Source organism: Meriones unguiculatus, chromosome 10 (genome assembly GCF_030254825.1).
Source record: "Meriones unguiculatus strain TT.TT164.6M chromosome 10, Bangor_MerUng_6.1, whole genome shotgun sequence".
NCBI lineage: Eukaryota > Metazoa > Chordata > Mammalia > Rodentia > Muridae > Meriones > Meriones unguiculatus.
In genome coordinates, this window is record NC_083358.1 from 99,636,277 (window position 1) to 99,653,407 (window position 17,131).

The 17,131-nt window shown below is 40.5% G+C and overlaps 1 protein-coding gene across 2 annotated transcripts in view; it reads left to right on the forward strand.

The window, feature by feature from the left end:
• Positions 1 to 2,405: 2,405 nt before the first annotated feature.
• Positions 2,406 to 17,131, forward strand: part of Rap1a (RAP1A, member of RAS oncogene family) — a 78,710-nt gene continuing 63,984 nt past the window's right edge. Inside the window, exon 1 of one of the 2 annotated variants that reach the window (XM_060392927.1) lies at positions 2,406 to 2,536. The gene's annotated coding sequence lies outside the window, so the exon portion shown is untranslated. Of the gene's footprint in view, positions 2,537 to 9,827; positions 9,896 to 17,131 lie in introns of those variants that run through there. The other variant, XM_060392928.1, reaches the window with a different exon arrangement.

Here is a 17,131-nt window from a genome sequence, read left to right on the forward strand (position 1 = left end):
AGAGTCTACCAGCCACTCCCACCTGCCTCTCACCTCTCTCTCATTGACTTTCATCAGTAAAACTCCAAGCAACGTGGGCGACTTGCTGAGGGTTCTCAAGGTAGATATATGACCACCAATTTAAGAAAGAGTTTAAAAAAGAAACACACACACACACACACACACACACACACACACACACAAACACACACAGGCCAGATCTGATCTCACCCACCTATCCGTCCATCGGCAGGCAACACATACCGCACTTTGCATAAACAGGGAAAAATATACGCAAGGGATGGGTAGGCTGTGCATGCTTGCGTGAGTGTGTGCTGGTTCAAGGCCAATTCCTTCAGCACTGTGCCAGGGCTCATTGCTTTGGGGTTCCTATAGCTTATCTAGCTGTCTTTTCTTATCTCTGCATGGTAACTTTACCTTTCTAAAGATCATCCTCATACCGTGAGGAAGTATCTTTAAAACACCCTTCTTGGGTCCTGATGCCCTTGCCATTGCTGCCCATTTCTCAGTTGCTAGGCTCAGCAGCTCCTTAAGAGCTGTTTTCCTCGCCTCTCATTCTCTCAGCACACCCTAATCAGACATTTCCCCATATGATAACACTGAAAGGGGTTTCATTAAGCTCCTCAGCAACCTTCACCGGGCCAAACTTAGTGGTTAAATTCTCAACTCTTGGCTGGAGATGTGCTCAGTGGCGGAGCTTGTCTGGCATGTGCCAATCAGGATGGTGAGGATGGGGACACTGGGGATGGGGGTGGAGACTGAGACTCAGGGAGGCCAAGGCACTGACCAGTCCCTAAAACAACCCCCTAACAGCTTCCTTCCTTCCCTAACCTGACTGTCAGCTCCGCTCATCTTTAAGCTCTATTTCTGTAGTTTCTCTTGGTCCTGTCTTCCTGCTATTCCCCGTCCCTAAGTGAGGGTATGTGGGTAGACCCGAGGGTCAAATTATCCACATCCTGATGGATCTCAAATTCATATTTCCAGATTCATACCTCCCACTATTAATTCAATTCCTCCACTTGGATGGCAAACAAGCAAAATAGAAGTCTTTTTCAAAAATTATCTTTATTGTATGTATATGGGTGTTTTACCTGCACCTATATCTGTGCACCACAAGCATGCAGGATCCAGGGAGGTCAGAGGAGAGCTTCAGATCCCCTGGAGCTAGAGTTACAGCTTGTTATTAGCAGCCGCGTAGGTGCTGGGAACCCAACCCTTACGCAAGAGAAACAAGTGCTCAGCACCAGGGAGCCTTTCTCCAGCCCCTACAACAGAACTCCTGATTTCTCCAGGGCCAATTTTGCTCTTCTCTCTCATGAAATGACACCAGCCAGCAGGCCCTGAATCTAAGGATCATTCATAATCTTTTTGTTCTGCCCTCTGCCTCCTCAACTCCAAACCAGCACAAACAAAATGGATTTAATAAACCTAAAATAAACAAAATCCAAGATAACCATTTCCCACCTTGCACTTGGCTGCCACTCTTGTCCAAACTCACAAGAACAGCCACCTACTAGACTACCCCTGTGGGCATTTGTGCCTCTTTTATGTATTTCACACACACAGCAAGACTCACTCCAGCTCCTAACGTTCCTGAAATTCACACTGTAGTCCAGGCTAACCTCAAACTTGAGGCAATCCTCCTGCTCCAGTCTTCAAAACGCTGGGATTACAGGAGCGAGCAACCGCACCCTGCTTAATACTAACCTTTAAAAAAACGTGAACTGGATGTAGTTATTTCTGGGTCCACCCTCTCCTCGGGGCTTCCTGTTGCCTTTACAATGACCCACAGGCCCCACAGGGTCTGGCCATTTGTACGTATCTTGGAGTCTCACTACTCTGCTCTTTGGTTATAGACTCTGCTCATCCATCCTTCCACATGCCTTTTGCCATTCGTGAAATACAACAGATACACCCCACCTCCGCGTTAAGTCCTGGAGGATTGTTTCTCTCACCCAGCCCCTGGATTTGTTAGGCAGGCTTGTTTCTTTATAGCACGAACAAAATGTGTGCAAAGCTCTTTCTGGTGATCTGAGAATTTTGGTACATTTTTTTTTCTGTTGTTCCTGTACCCTTTCCGAGGTCACTAGTATTAAAGCTCTAGAAAGTGACTTTCTCTGTATATGCCATAGAACAGCATCAAACACCTATTAGGCACTCAACAAGTAACTGTCAAATGATTGCATCCCCTCAAGATTCTGTTCCTTCTGATTTTCTTTTTTTTTTTTTTTTTTTGTCCCAACTTATTTCCATTTTAGTCTTAACCACCTGCACAAAGGCGAGGCCCCAATTCCTGCCTGCACACTATTCCTCTGCAGTCCCCAGCCTTTGAAGCGCGTTCGCTTTAAATAGATTCCGGACGCGGCCGAGGAGGCGGGTCCCGGGGCGGGGGAGGCGGGGCTTGCGTGCTGCGTGCGTGCGCGTTCCGGAGGCGCCGCCACCGCCGCTCCCGAGGCCGCTGCTACAGCCGCCGCCGTGCAGAGCCCGAGCCCGAGAGGAGGGAGGAGGAGGAGGTGGAGGAGGCGCCGGGCCGCGGGTGAGTACCGGACGCGAGTCGGGGGGCGGGCTGGCCGCGCCTCGGGGGCCACTGCCCAGCCGTCGGCGAGTCCCGGGCGGCGGCCGGGGGCCTGGCGGACGGGAGGGGCCGCGGCTGGAGGCCGGAGCCAGCCACGCCCGCGGACCGAGGCGGCCCGGCCTGGCCTGCGGGACCGGCCGCGAGGGGCGGGCCGCGGGAGGGGACGCGTGTCGGCGCCGGCTGCGAGGTGCCGTCCCCACGGCCCGGGGAGGTGCGGTGCCCTCCGCGCGGCCTTTGCCCCGGCCGCTGGCGCTGACACCTTTGCGTCCCGCTCCGCCGCCAGCCCGGTTCCCGCCCTCCGTGCCCTCTCTGTCTTCTGCGGCTTGCCATGTGTTCGCCTTTGCAGCGTTGCTCTCCCCGGTGGTCTCTGCTTCTCCCCCTGAATTTTGTCAGGGAAGAGGCCATGGTGTGGTTTCTCGTCTCCCTTCCGTCGAGGGTGTGTGAGGACTGTCCGGGTGCTGGGAGTGTAGCTTGTGTCCTTACTCAGAAAGTTAAGGACAGTGTCTTCTGTTGAATTGTGTAATTTGCTGTTGTAAGGAGAAGAACAAGGAAGGACAGTTGTCTCCCCCCCGCCCACTCACCCCCCAAAAAGAGAAAAACCCGAGATTTCCTTACAGTATGGAAAACTAGAGTTTAGGGGACCTTTCATCCCTTGGAAAAGAGCTAGCGTTGAGGGACAGTTGAGTGTATTGCCGTCGGGAAGGGAAAATCATTTTGTTGCTGCTGTGAAGGAAGTACTGTGTAAGAAATGGAATAAAAGGGCAGGAGGTTAATGGGTCAAGCGTTACAGGTACCAGCCACTATTTTCTGCTTCTCGGGTGGCCGAAGAACCTTTCTGTTTTTATTAGTCCAAGCGTGGACCCTCAGAATTAAACGGGGTAGTTTGCCTTCAAAACCGGGCAGTTACAAGAGATGGTGCTGGAAACAGGATTTGGAAACTTTTGAGTTTCCTGTCAGAATGTGTGGGGGTGGGTATGCCTGCGAGTAAGTTTTTCTTTTCTTTTGATGCAATCTATTTCTGCAACACTTTGCTATAATAATGCTAGGTTAGGTCCCAGACTCCTTTCTGTCTTTATGCATTTCTGTAACACTTTGTTTCAAAATTAAATTTATGTTCTCAGATATTCTTATGGTGTTTCAGTGAATCTTTTACACTTGCCACTTCTGATTCTTTTACAGTTGTGTTCATTAGCAAGAATTGTATGATTCCCAGCATTTGTTGAATGAGTTGAATGGTTCGATTCAGTGTCTGATATACATCTCATATCTCTTTGAGAGGTACCTTTATGTTAAATGTTGCATTTCACTTCTATTATAAAAATGTCACTCTCAATCTTTCCTGTGCCACTGATACCTTGACAATAGGGTGAAATGTATGGACTCTTTTTTTTGCCTAGGAAAAACAAAACAAGCCTCTAATAAAAAATTTTTCATTCCGCTTCTGGACTTCTCTAAAGGCACCCATAGACACTCGTGTTAAAAGTGAACTGAAATTCCCATATTACTCAGTTTTATATTAAAACTTTCCAAAAGTGCACACTTTTTTTTGTGGCCTCCGGTGTGATTGTGTCTTCACCTTAAATTTTGAGGATTTGGGAACAAGGTTTAAGAGGTTTAAAGTTGATCACAGTTTTATGGAGGAAGGTTCTCAGTAAGTCACCCCACCCTTCCTCCCCCACCGCTGGTCTTGTGTAGCTCAGAGATACAGCTGAGGAAGACCTTGAACTTCTGATTCTTCTGCCTGCACCCCCAGAGTGCTTGGATAGGTATGTGCTTCTTCCATGCCTGGTTTTTGTGGGGATCAAACCCAGCTTCCTGAATGGTGGTTAACTGATCTTTTACCAGTCATTTGGTAGTGCTGCAGATCTAACCCAGAGCCTCAAGCACAGTTGGCAAGCACTTTACCACCGAGCTGTATCCCCATCCCTAACCAGCAGTCATTTTAAACCTATGCTCCCTAGAATCTTTTGGTCCCTTAAACTCATAATCATGACTGATCAGGCTCTTACTTGTGCCATCTACTTTTTAGTAATATGAAGAGCATTTGAACAATCAAATAATATTTTTTCTCTTTCGAGCTTGTTCATATGTCTGTTTTTCTTGTAGTTAATTGTGAAAACGTGCAATATTAACTCAGTAAGTACTTAATTGGGTGTTTACTGTGTGGCTAAAACAAAGTTCTTACTGTCGTCCCTTCAGTCAGGAGAGTTAGACCACATAAATGTAGAGCATCAGAGTTGTATGTAAGAGTGAGGACTGGTGAGGGGTTAGACACAAGCACTCACAGGGAAGACTGCAGCGAGACCTGGAGAAGTGAGGGATGTGTGCTCCCTTGTGTGTTAAAACATCAAAGACCCAAGAGTGTATGTGGCTTTTTTGAAAACAGCTAGGAGGCCAGTGTGGTCTAAGAACAGCAAGCAGAGGGAGAAGAGGACTTGAGATTGGAGAAGTAACTGAGGCCCTTATAAGACCTTGTAAGACCTTTGGGAACCCTTTGAATCGGATGGGAACCCTTTGAGTAGAAGAGAGACCTTATCTCTCCCAAGTTTATGAACATCATTCTGACTATTGTGTGCAAGTCAGCTTGTGTTGGACAAGGCAAGAATAGGATCTAGGAGATTTTTTTTTTTTTTTAATGTGCTGGGGATTGGACCCAGGTCCTTGTACTTGCTAGGCAAGTGCCTAATAACCAAGTTACCCTGCACTTATGTCTTCATATTTAACCTGTCAGCCATTGTAAAATAGTCGATCTTCTTTCTGTTGGACATGTAGGTATCTTCTCCCCATTAAGGTAACTATGAAATTTCACCGTAGTCTAGGCAACATTTTTTTTTTCTTTTTGGAATATTTCCCTGTGATTTATTTCTAAAAGGACCCTGTATGGATATAGTATATGTCCAAATTGCCTTCAAAGAGTTGATCATCCTAGTTTCAGTGGCCATGGTTTTTGAGCACAAATGGGTTTTATTAACACAAACAATTGTTTTGGTCATCAAATGAGATCTTTTAGACAGGTTGAATTTAGCTCACTTGTTCTTTAGCATTTAACCACAGAGTGCTAATTGGTGGCACTATAGGGTTGAGTTAGATGGCCTTTGCGCTCAGGGAAATTTTACATTCGTCTGTGTTTTATGTTCTTAATAGTGAAGTAATGCTGAGTCTTGCCAGTGTTTTCTGCTACTGTGAACTTTGTGGGTGGTTGATGGTCTTATATGAAATAAGCATCTAGTTAGTTGTTCATTCTGGCAGTTACTTTTTCTTACAAGTAGTTTTGTTTTGTTTTTTTTTAATTGGCCTCTGTAATTTGTTTATGTTTTGTATGTTTTCGATTCTTATATGTTTGACAGTAAATTACATCAAGTAGTCCTTAGTTAAGAGCAGTTGAATTATAAATTGTTTTATGCCTCATTATTCAGAAAATAGACTGTTGTCTTGTTACGTAAGGACAGCTTTGAATCTTTGACATTTTATTTAGTTTTAAGAGGAGGATGATGCCAGTTTGTTTTCATAGAAAATTATACCATCAAGGTTTTGTTCAACATTTCTGGTGCTTGACTTGGTCTGAGCCAAAGCTATGGCATCTGTAAAGGAAGGGAGAACAGCTGAGTTCCCAGAAAGCACCTAGCACTGTGTGGCATGTGCTCGAGAGCCAGGGAGTGTTCACCAAAGCTCAGTTTTCAGGGCTCTTGGCTCCACGCAGCTCTTATTTTAGATGGTCAATAGCAATAACTTGTACAAAGCATTTATATCTTATTATTCTGGTACATTTAAAATTGTGAACATAAACTTTCTCCTAATGTTCTTTTTCAAATTAAACTAATCACTTGTGAAAAGTTACAGCATAGTTTAAGCATTTTACACCCGTTTCTGTCATGGGATTACTGCATTACTTACTGTAGATATTTTATCTTGTAGAAAATAGTAGCATTAAATAGAAATATTTAAGCTTTTATACGTTAATAAGAAGTTGACGCATCCTTTGTGTATGTCTGTATGTGTCCATACCACAAGTAAATTTTATATATCTTTTTGTAGTGCATACACCTAAGATAATTTACATTTTGAGTTTTTTGTAGTAGTGGTTATCAGTTTGCAATAAGTGATTGTGGCCTCCCTCCCCTGGGCATACAGTTTTGAGATGTCTGGTTAATTTGTTTCAAAGCTAAATGATCCTGATGACTATTAAACCAATAAGGTTAGCTTTATTCATTATCATGTTCTGATCAGCAAAGCAACTCAGCAAAGAACTGTGCCATGCTCTCATTTCTGCTTGGAAATAGGCCTTTCAGAGTGAGGGATACAGCGTGCATTCACACGTGTACCAATAGAAAAAGGGAAGTTGTGTGATTATTAAGGTAAAATTGAAATAAGAAAATGATGTGCTTTTATAAGAGGAACAAAAATAGTCCTTTTAGTATTATTTTTAGAAGGACCTGATGTACACCTGGGAGATTAACTGTTTTATGAAATAACCTTTAGATATTATACAAGTGAGTGCCTTTTTAAAAGAGTACTTAACTTATTTAGGGCATATCAACCTACTGTAGATAAATTTGAAAGAATCTCTTTATAAGTCACTCTGATTTTGCCAGTCCTGTGTCTTTAGTTTATTTAGTTTACATTGATAGGGACTGATTCAAACTGTGGGATGGCAAAATTAACAAAACTTACAGCATATAAATCGTATATTTGGTTTCAGGTCATAATAAAATTTAGTCATATTGCCTAAGAGTATTAGAGCACAAATAACTGGTAAAAGACACTTTTGAATCAATGAACCCTTTAAAGGCCCTCACTTTGAACTCACAAGTATGTTTTAAGCATGGCATTTATCATGGCCTTTAAGTTCTTTTATGTATAAGTATGTTTTGCCTCAGTATATGTTGTGCACCACACGTATGCCTCGTTCCCAAGGAGGCCAGAAGAGGATGCCTGATCCCCAAGACTGGAGTTACAGATGGTTGTGAGCCACTGTTTGGGTGCTGGGAGTTGAACGTGGGTCCTCTGGAAGAGCAACCACTGAGCCATTCTCCAGCCCTTTATTCATGTTTTTCTTTTTTCACTGCTATTTTATACCAACTTATTGCGCATGTGAAAAAAAATAATTTTGCTCAGAATAAGATTGTGGTTTAGCTTTCAAGGCAAAGAGAACTAGGTGTAACTCTTGGACTAAACTATGATGGCACTGGTGCTGCTGTGAGTAGTGGGGAATCTCCTACTATAGACTGCCAGGAGTGGAGGCCAGAGAGCACAGTCACTCACTGTATTTTCAGTGATATTTTTCAATTAATTTATAAATAAAATCATTCCGTTCTAGATAGGTTGGCGATATTATGCAACATTAAGACAGCAAGTACTATGTTAATTCTCATAGTTGACATTTAGCACTATTTTTAGAATTTTATGTAGTTTATAATCTAGCCCGTATCTGTTGGATATGTTTGGAACTATCTTTTCAGTTCAAATGTAAAAGTGGTGTATCCTTTCATTAACACCCACTCAGCCATGTCTTAAGCTTGAATGTTTAAAATTTATTTTATGTGTATGGGTGTTCTGTCTGCATGTGTGTCTGTGTACAAATGAGTGCCAGTTTGAATAAGCCAGAAGAAGGTGTGTCAGATCTGGAGTCAGGAATGGTCATTAGCCATCAGATGGATGCTGGAAGCTGAACCCTGATTCTCTAGGACAGTCAGTGTCTTAACCTCTGAGCCTTCTCACCAGTCCCCCAAATGGTTTTACTATGTATATTTATGGTATCTGTGTGTTATGCACATGCCATGATGCGTGTGTGATGTCAGAGGACAGCTAGTAGGAGGAGATGGGTCTCATTTCACCATGTGCTTCTTAGGGATCAGTCAGGCACTTTATCTGCTACACTGTCTTGCCAGCTGTGGTGTTTGAATGAGCCAAAATTAAACTCTTTGTTGGGCACGTGTAAATGTGTAGTCAGTCAGTCAGTCTGTCTGTCTTTCTTTCCCATTAGTTTATAGTCTAGTAATCTATGTATTTTCATAGTGGGTAAAAAATACAATTATATTTTTTTAGGTAAAATTCTTCTTACTAGTTAGTTATTTCTGTTTATTTATTTTCTAAGGATTTTTTAGTACTTAGTTGTCTGTTAAATGATAGGCCTTGTGCAGCTTCATAAATATTATTCCTTTAGAGTTGTCAAAATACAGTACAATAAAAATTACAGACTGTGTAGCTCAGTCTTATACACACACAATTATACTGGAGCTGTATCTTTGTTAAGCTAACAGTTTTAATTCTGTGTTTAGTATCAAGATTTGGGGTTTTCTTTTTTTTTTTAAATCTGTAGAACAGATTTTTAATATTTTTCCCTATATTGATTAAAATCATCTGTACCAATAAAATGTCTGCTTAGGATGGATGTGTAGATAGACCAAATGCATCAGTTTGCATTCTTAGTGAACACTGGGAGCTTGTCAGTTTTATTTTCAAGTTGCTCCCTCCTTAGACCTAACTGACATGCTTATAAGAAACAATCATATATTTAGTTTGCAAAATGAGGGTAGTTATTCTGGTTTTTCTATTTTGCATGTGTGAGTCTGGATTAATTTGACATTCACTTTCAATAGTCATGCATAGAAGATCTGCTTAACTGTGGTGCTTTTGGGATTTTGGTTGCCCTTTAAGTGGTAGGCCTTGTGCAGCATCGTAAGTACTGTTGAGTTTTGGATAACATCCTTTATACAATCTAAAAGTAAATATGAACATAATAGAACCTGGCAACAAAACAAGACTGACGGTTTTGTTTTTTTTTGTCCTGAGAAACATAGTGCCTATTCCAACCTATCTGCCCTTTTACTCCAGACTTGCTTTCAGTATGACACCACCCATCCCTCCCCCAGTGTGTGTGTGTGTGTGTGTGTAAGTGTGTAATCATTATTACACTGTGGGAGGTTTTGAAAAGAACATAGTGTAAAGAAGAAATCTAACATTATTGATGATCCTGTTCACAGAGAAGACTACCAACAATCTTTCAGTGTGCATTTTTCCAGTTCTTTCTTTGAGTGTATAGACTTTTGTTTTTATAGAAGTTAGAATTGTGCTTTATACTTGTTAGGTATTTCCTGTCTTCATGGGATATTGGTGTTTAGAGTTTATGGTTGACTTTTTAATCATACTACTATTTTAAATAGTGGAGAGACATTTTGTGCATCTATCTTTGATTGCATTTGTTTTTGTCTTTTCCTTCCTCCCTTTGCTTTAGGCTAGATTCTCAGAAATGGGATCTCAGGGTCAGAGGATAGTGGGGTCAGATGAGTGTCTTGCTGCACCTTCAGCGGCGTTGAGCAGGTTAGTTTCTACAGTTCTTGCCAGTGGGATAGATTCCTGTTAGAGTCTTCATGGTTATCAGACAGACCGCATGTTATTAACATGTAGAGCACTATTTTGTATGAATAGAAATGTGCAGTTCTTTTGAAAAAGTTAGTTGCAATAAGTTTCATTAAAAATATTTTAGGTGAAAGTGATCTGTATCAAGAGACATTGAAATTGCAGTTGGAACATCATGGATTTTATTTATTTTGTGGGTTTTTTCCCTCTAAAATGACAAATATGAGAAAGTTTATTTTCTTGCAAAAAGGGTTTTTGTGTGTGTGTGTGTGTGTGAGAGAGAGAGAGAGAGAGAGAGAGAGAGAGAAGGAGAGAAGGAGAGAGAGAGAGAGAGACACATACACAGAGACATATTGCTTTGATTTAAACAGCATGATGAGGTAGCTTGCTAACTTGATTTGGTATACCTAAACCTTGGTTTCTTATAATGATGATCATGAATGTATACCTAAACCTTGGTTTCTTATAATGATGATGAACCTTGGTTTCTTATAATGATGATGAACCTTGGTTTCTTATAATGATGATGATGATGATGATGATAATAATAATAATAATAGAACTACCTACATCATAAGTTTGTTGAAAAGGTTAGAAGTAATATGTAAGACTTTTGGCCTTACAATAAGCATTTAATAAAAACCTAGCTATTTTTGTTAATTTTGGAGGGGCCAGTCTCAGAAGGGGGGAGGTACTTCACTCCTGTAACCTTGTTTACATAAATTCATAGAGATACAGATGAACTGTAGTACACAATGACTTAAGGAGAAAGTGTGGTAGACATTCTTTGTGTTAGGAGAGGTATGTGATAAATTAGAAAGTTCAGAAGACGAAGGATAGAATGGTCATTTGACAGAGGTATAGACTTTAGTGTAGTATTTGAAAAATATGGAAGAAATAAGGCCATATGGGGTTTGATTTTTTTTTTTTTTTATTTTTACTTTAAGTCACTTGAATGCTAGGTGGAGAAGGCAAGACCTAATTCTGGATATAAGAAGTTTTAATATGAAGACCTATTTGATAAACACATTTATTGAAAGGAAGATATATGGGCTGGAGAAATGCTTAGTGGTTAACGGCACTGGCTGCTTTTATAGAGGACCCAGGTTTGGTCCCCAACACCCATAGGGCAACTCATATTGCCTGTAACTCTAGTTCCATAGGTCCCAACACTCTTCTGGCCTTTGTGGGAACTGCATATATGTGGTATGCTTATATATGTGGGCGAAACACTCATACACATAAAAAATAATTCTTCGCTGGGTGTAGTGGCGCACACCTTTAAGCCCAGCACGTGGGAGGCAGAGACAGGCAGATCTTTATGAGTTCAAGATCACCTTGGTCTAAATTGCTAGTTTGAGGCCAGCCAGGGCTTCATAGTGAGACCTTAGTTTCTAGAGTCCAGGATAAATTGAGAAGGGAATAGATGGGAGGTAGGGAAGCTGGTTTAACTTAATAACAGAGAGGCAGGGTCTGAGTGTTAGTGGAAAACAGGAGGGAGAATTGGGGGAGTTGTTTAGGAGTCTGTGCGTTGGGTTTGAAAAGGAGATTCAAGAAGGATAGTATTGAATTTAGGATTTAGGCTAGACGGAGTTAGGTTACCGTTGAGAGGAAGCAACTTGATCTTGGTTGTCACTACTTTAAAGAGAAGTTAAAAGATTGCTTTCATGCCACAGAAAAAGAGAATTATTTCTGATTTTCTAAAACATGTACAGCTTGCTGCAGAATTTTATTTAGTTTAGTGTTCTAAGTTTTTAGTTTGGTTAGTTAATAGGGTGTTCTTAGTATTATACTTTGTATTCTGGAGATACTGTAAAACTGATCTCTGTAAGGTGAAATTGTTTTCCATGGGTTAATTTTTTTTTATTATTTTATATGTATGGGTGTATATCTGTATGCCACCGAAGCAAGAAAACAGCATTAGATCCTTTGGAATTGGAGTTATGTATACCCGTAAGCTGCCATGTGGGTGCTGGGACTTGAACTCACATCCCCTGGAAGAGCAGCCTGTGTTCTTAATTAACACATTCATGAGCCATCATTCAACTCCTCCCACCCCATTTTTTTTCTTTGTAAATGCTACTAGACTTGAAAAGTATCAGTTAAATGAGTAGAGGTGATAGAATACAGCATCTTAGAAGTTGAAGGCAGTGTAATAGAGAGCAGCTACAACAAAAGGGAAATTGACTCTAGAAAAAGTATTAAAGTATTCCCATTCTACCTTCTTTTAATTTTCCTGTCTGCCAATTTTTTATTTATTTATTTTTTTGAGTTTATGGATGCCAGTTTTAGTCATTCTAGTAACTGACTCTAGTACTTGGCTGAAAAGTAAGCATGCAGATTGATCTGACTGGAGACCAATCTACCTGTCTGAAAAGTAAATTCATACAAGCTGTGAATTAGTTGCTCACTATTATACAGTTGAAAACCGAACAACCCTCTTGAAGTTTTAAGATGTTTTATATTTAAACCTGTTAGTTCTCATTTCTTTCTTAATGTTTTCCCACCAAATATTGTCTAAATTCAGAAATGAAATCTTTAAGGTGCTAGGAATCAAAGCCCTGGACTGCATATGGCCAGGCAAAGGCTCTACAACTGAGCTCCATATTTAGTTCATTGTTAAATTTTGCTCAGTTCTCTTCCCTTTAAAAGTGTCTTTGAAAATACTTAAATTCATAAGCAAGTATAACAGTGTTAGAGACTATGACTGTTGCTTTTTTACAAATACTTTTGTGTGTGAGATTGCAGAATTTCAGGTGGTATTTCATTTACTAAAAGACCTCAGGTATTTAGAGTACTGAGTTATTGTCACAGAATTCAAGATTCTAGTTGAATCTGTTTTGAATAGATTTGGAGGGTTTTTTTTTTTTTTTTTTTTTTTTGCCTGTTTCAACATAAGTCATATCTATGATAATTCTCTTAGGACTGACTGATCACCCTATACCTATAGTTAAGAGAGCAAGAGCAAGATCTTTCTGGACTGGGCACCTGGCACTGCTCCTTCTATGGCCTCTTTCCTGTGTCTTACATTCTTAGAAACCTGCTTGTATTTAGCAAGAAAAATAAATTACTGTATCAAGTAGCTACCAGTTCAGGGCATACTGTTATACTCAGTTAAAACCGTTTTCGTTTTAAGAAGTAGAGTCTCACTATGTTGCCTAAGCTGGCCCCAAATTCCTGGACTCAAGTGAGTCTACTGCCCATGCCAATTTCAGTAGCTGCTTTGGCCTATTTGTCCAATTTTCACATGAGGTTACAGGAAATATGTTGAAGAAATGGGGTGCGGTAGGGCACACCTTTAATCTCAGCGTTCAGGGAGTCAGAGGCAGGCTGATCTCTTTGAGTTCCAGTTTGGTCTACAAAGAGTCCACGACAACCTGGGGGTGGGGGATAAAGAAGAAATATGTGGAAGACTTTAACCTTTTATGCCAAAATTTCAAAGCCAGTGAGGTTGGTAGGGAGCAAATCGCATAGGACTGTGGGAAATGGTTTGGATTTTGTGATATAGAAAGGGAAGGCACTGCTACTCACTTCCCTGCGTGGAAAATGTATGTTACACTTGGATTTTAAGGCAGAGTTACTGAGAATACTGGCTAAAAACAAATCTGTACTAAACTGTACTTTCTTTTCTTTTAATGTCCTCCACACTCTGTGTGTGTGTGTGTGTGTGTGTGTGTGTGTGTGTATGTGTGTGAATGAATAGAAATACATAGGCAAGCGATTGCCTGTCTTTTCTTTAACCAGTAATGTATAGACCCAGATCTTTGGGCCAGGTTTCTATAACTCATTGACACATAGTCAAATGTCAGAGTGTTTGCCTAGTATGTGAGAGCATAGTGAATTTGATTTCTCTGTCTGGGGAAAATTTTTTATGGTGGGGAGAACCTAGCATTTAGTTACATTAGCTTTTAAGTCTAAAAATTTTGAGAATTCTGATTAGCCTTTACTTAATCTGACTAGTTTAATAGGGCGTTAAACCAAGCACAATACCAATGTGCTTGGTACATAAAGCTCTTTAAGGAAATGGAATCCATGGAGAATAATTTTTTTTTTTTCATAGAAAGGCTAGAACTCACTGATAAATTTTGTAATCTCATTGGGGACTTAGAAAGGAACTAATATTTCTTTGCTAATAGATCTCTTATCATTCCACTTAAATTGTGTAAGTCTCTAAAGTGGAGACTGGTTATCTTAGTTGGCTTGATAGTGTGGTGATAAAGTAACAGACTTTATCACAGTTTGGGAAGGAAAGGGTTTATTTCATCTTACAGTTCTCAGCTCATCTTCCATCACAGAAGGAAGTTAGGGCAGGAAACTGGAGGCAGGAACTGAAACAGGACACAGAGGAACTCAGGAGCACAGGCTTGCTCCTTCTGGCTTGCTTAATTTGCTTTCTTATACAATTCATGACCACATGCCCAGGGGTGACTTTGGCCCACGAACAGCAGTCATCAATCAAGAAAATGCATTATAGACTTACTCACAGGCAGTCTGGATGGAGGGATTTTTCTCAGTTAATGCTCTTCTTCCTAGATAACTTTAGCTTGTATCAAGTTAACAAAACAACAAACCACCCTCCCCAAGGATAATTGGCTGCTAGTTAAACTGACGCTCATACATACCACTATTAAACCATTAGCCATTAAACCATTAACATACCACTATTAAATTCTTCTTTCTTGTTTTCCAAGAGCTCATTGTAATATCACGATCACGATATAAAACATTCTAATTTTTGAAAGTCCTATAATCAAGAGCTCAGTGGTGCACACCTCCAATCCCAGCACTCAGGGAAGCAGACGCAGGTGGCTCCTGAGGCCAGGTGAGTTTGAGGCCAGCTTGGTCTATAAAGTGAGTTCGGAACAGCCAGGACTGCACAGAGGAACTGTTTCAAAAACAAAACAAAACAAAAATCACGTTAAAAGCTTAGTCTCTTTAAGATATCATCTTTTAAAGTTCCATGCCTTTCTAAAATACTTAGAGCTTCTCTAAAATATCCACTGTATTTCAGATTCCTAAGTGTCTATCAGATTTCTGTGTCTCTAAAAAGTCTTGTTAACCGTGGGCTCTTGTAAAATTAAAAATGAGTTGCGTGCTTCTCTAAGGGGGAAGAACCAAGGCACCGTCATAATCAAATCAAAGCAGAACCAAACTCTTAACAGTGTAAAAAGTTCCTTACTTGACATGTGAGACCCCACTGGGCTCCCAAAGTCCTGGACCACTTTTCTGGCTCCGTCCTCTGCCGAACACACTTGTTTCCTAGGATCGTGGCCAGGCTGCTGCTGTCTCTGGTGGTACTCTCACAGTACTGGGATCTCTCCTGCAACTGGGCTGCACCGTTGTCATCAGTAGCTTCTCCTGGGATCTCTTCAGGACTCGAAGCATGCTACATGGTACTAAGCCTCAACTTCTCTGAGAGGCTCTCTTCAATCTGAGGCTTCTATTGCAACTGAGGCTTCACTTTCACCAGTGTCCTTTCCCACAGTGCCATGCCTTATCTGCTCCTATGACCCCTTGATGCCTTCGAAACCAGTACCACCTGGTGTTCACAATCAAGAAATCACTTTTTAATTGTAATTCTTTTTTAAAAAGTCTTTGTGAAAAGCTGGAAAGTTGGCGAAGTAGCCAAGAGCACATGCTGCTCCTGCAGAGGACCTAGCTTTGGTTTCAGCACTTACATTAGGTAGCCCACAACTACCTGTAATTCCACTTCTAAGAGGTCTGATGCCCTCTTCTGGCCTTTGTAGGCATCAGCACACATGTGGTGCACATGCAACAGATGCATACACACATAAAATAAAATCTGTGTGTTTGTGTGTGTGGTTATACATACACCAGGCTTGTTGGGCATCAAGATTCTGGCTATTCTGCTGTCTCTACCTCTTAGGTTGCTATAGGAGTGCTGATACTACAGATGTGCTACTGCATCTGGTTTTGTTTGTGATCTAGGGATCTAAACTTAGGTTCTCACTGTTAACTCACAGAACATTTCCTTGGACATCTTTGTAAGCCTAAGTTATTATCATAATCATTTAAAATTTGCCATTTTGAAGGGAAGTGATAGAATAGCAATAATTAAAACATTGTGCAGCTAACCTTGATTTGCTGGGTCAGGTCTGACTGTTGAAATGGTGTATGTGTAGGGTGGGGTCCTATGTTTGTTTTTTCTTCTCTCAGTGTATCACACCATGTAGTTTGTTGATCAGAATCATGAACTGATTATTCTAAAGCATATGATGGCTATAGAGGTATTTAAATGTGTATGTAATGATAGAATTCTTTTCTTAAATCATGTCTATACCCAGGCAGAATAGTATGTATGAGGTTTCTAAATGCTCTAGCATTTCTCATCCTTCACATTAACTTCAGTAAAAAGTTTCCCACTATTTTCAATCTTAAAGGAATGGATGCCCATCTAGAAATTAAAATAACTTAATAGAGGAAAGTTGGAAAAGTAAAAGGATATTGATAAAGGAGTTAATGTAGAATATTTGACGTATGAGAAAGTTGCTTTGCTAGATGTGGGTAAAACATTTATTTTCTCAAGGCAGAAATGAAAATGATGAAATACCGACCGTGAGGATGTAAGTTAATGTTGAAGGAGGTAGCATAATCTGGATGTGCTGTTGTAGCTTATTGGGATCTTCAGAGAGATAATGCAGCTTCCCCTGTTTGTACCAGTTTTAAAAGTGAGGTGTACCATCTTTCTTGTTGGCTTGAGTTGGAGTACAGTAAACCTAGATAGAATGAGAAAGTTTGGTTTGAGGAAGAAGACAAATATTAAAAAAAGATTTTTTTTTTGGCCGTTGAGACTAACATGATTTGACAGGCTTTTAAAAGATAACTTTATATAATAGTTTGAGTCTTGATATTGCCAATTTTTTTTTTCTGCTCAACTAATGTTTCACAAACGTTAATGCAGTAATTTGTAAGTTTATTTCTAATCTACCTTCTAGATCCTAGTATTTGCAGTCAAAAATATCATTTGCCTGGTCATGTGTGGTTGTGTGTACACCTTTAATCCCAGCAGTAAGGTGGCAGAAATAGATGGATTTCTGGGAGTTGGAGACCAGCCTGGTCTACATAGAGAATGTCCGGTACACAGTACATAGCTTGTTTCAACAAACAAACAAATAACAACAACCCTTCTTTCGATTCTGTTTGTAATTCTTTTAAAAAAAAGCTGTTACTTTTAGG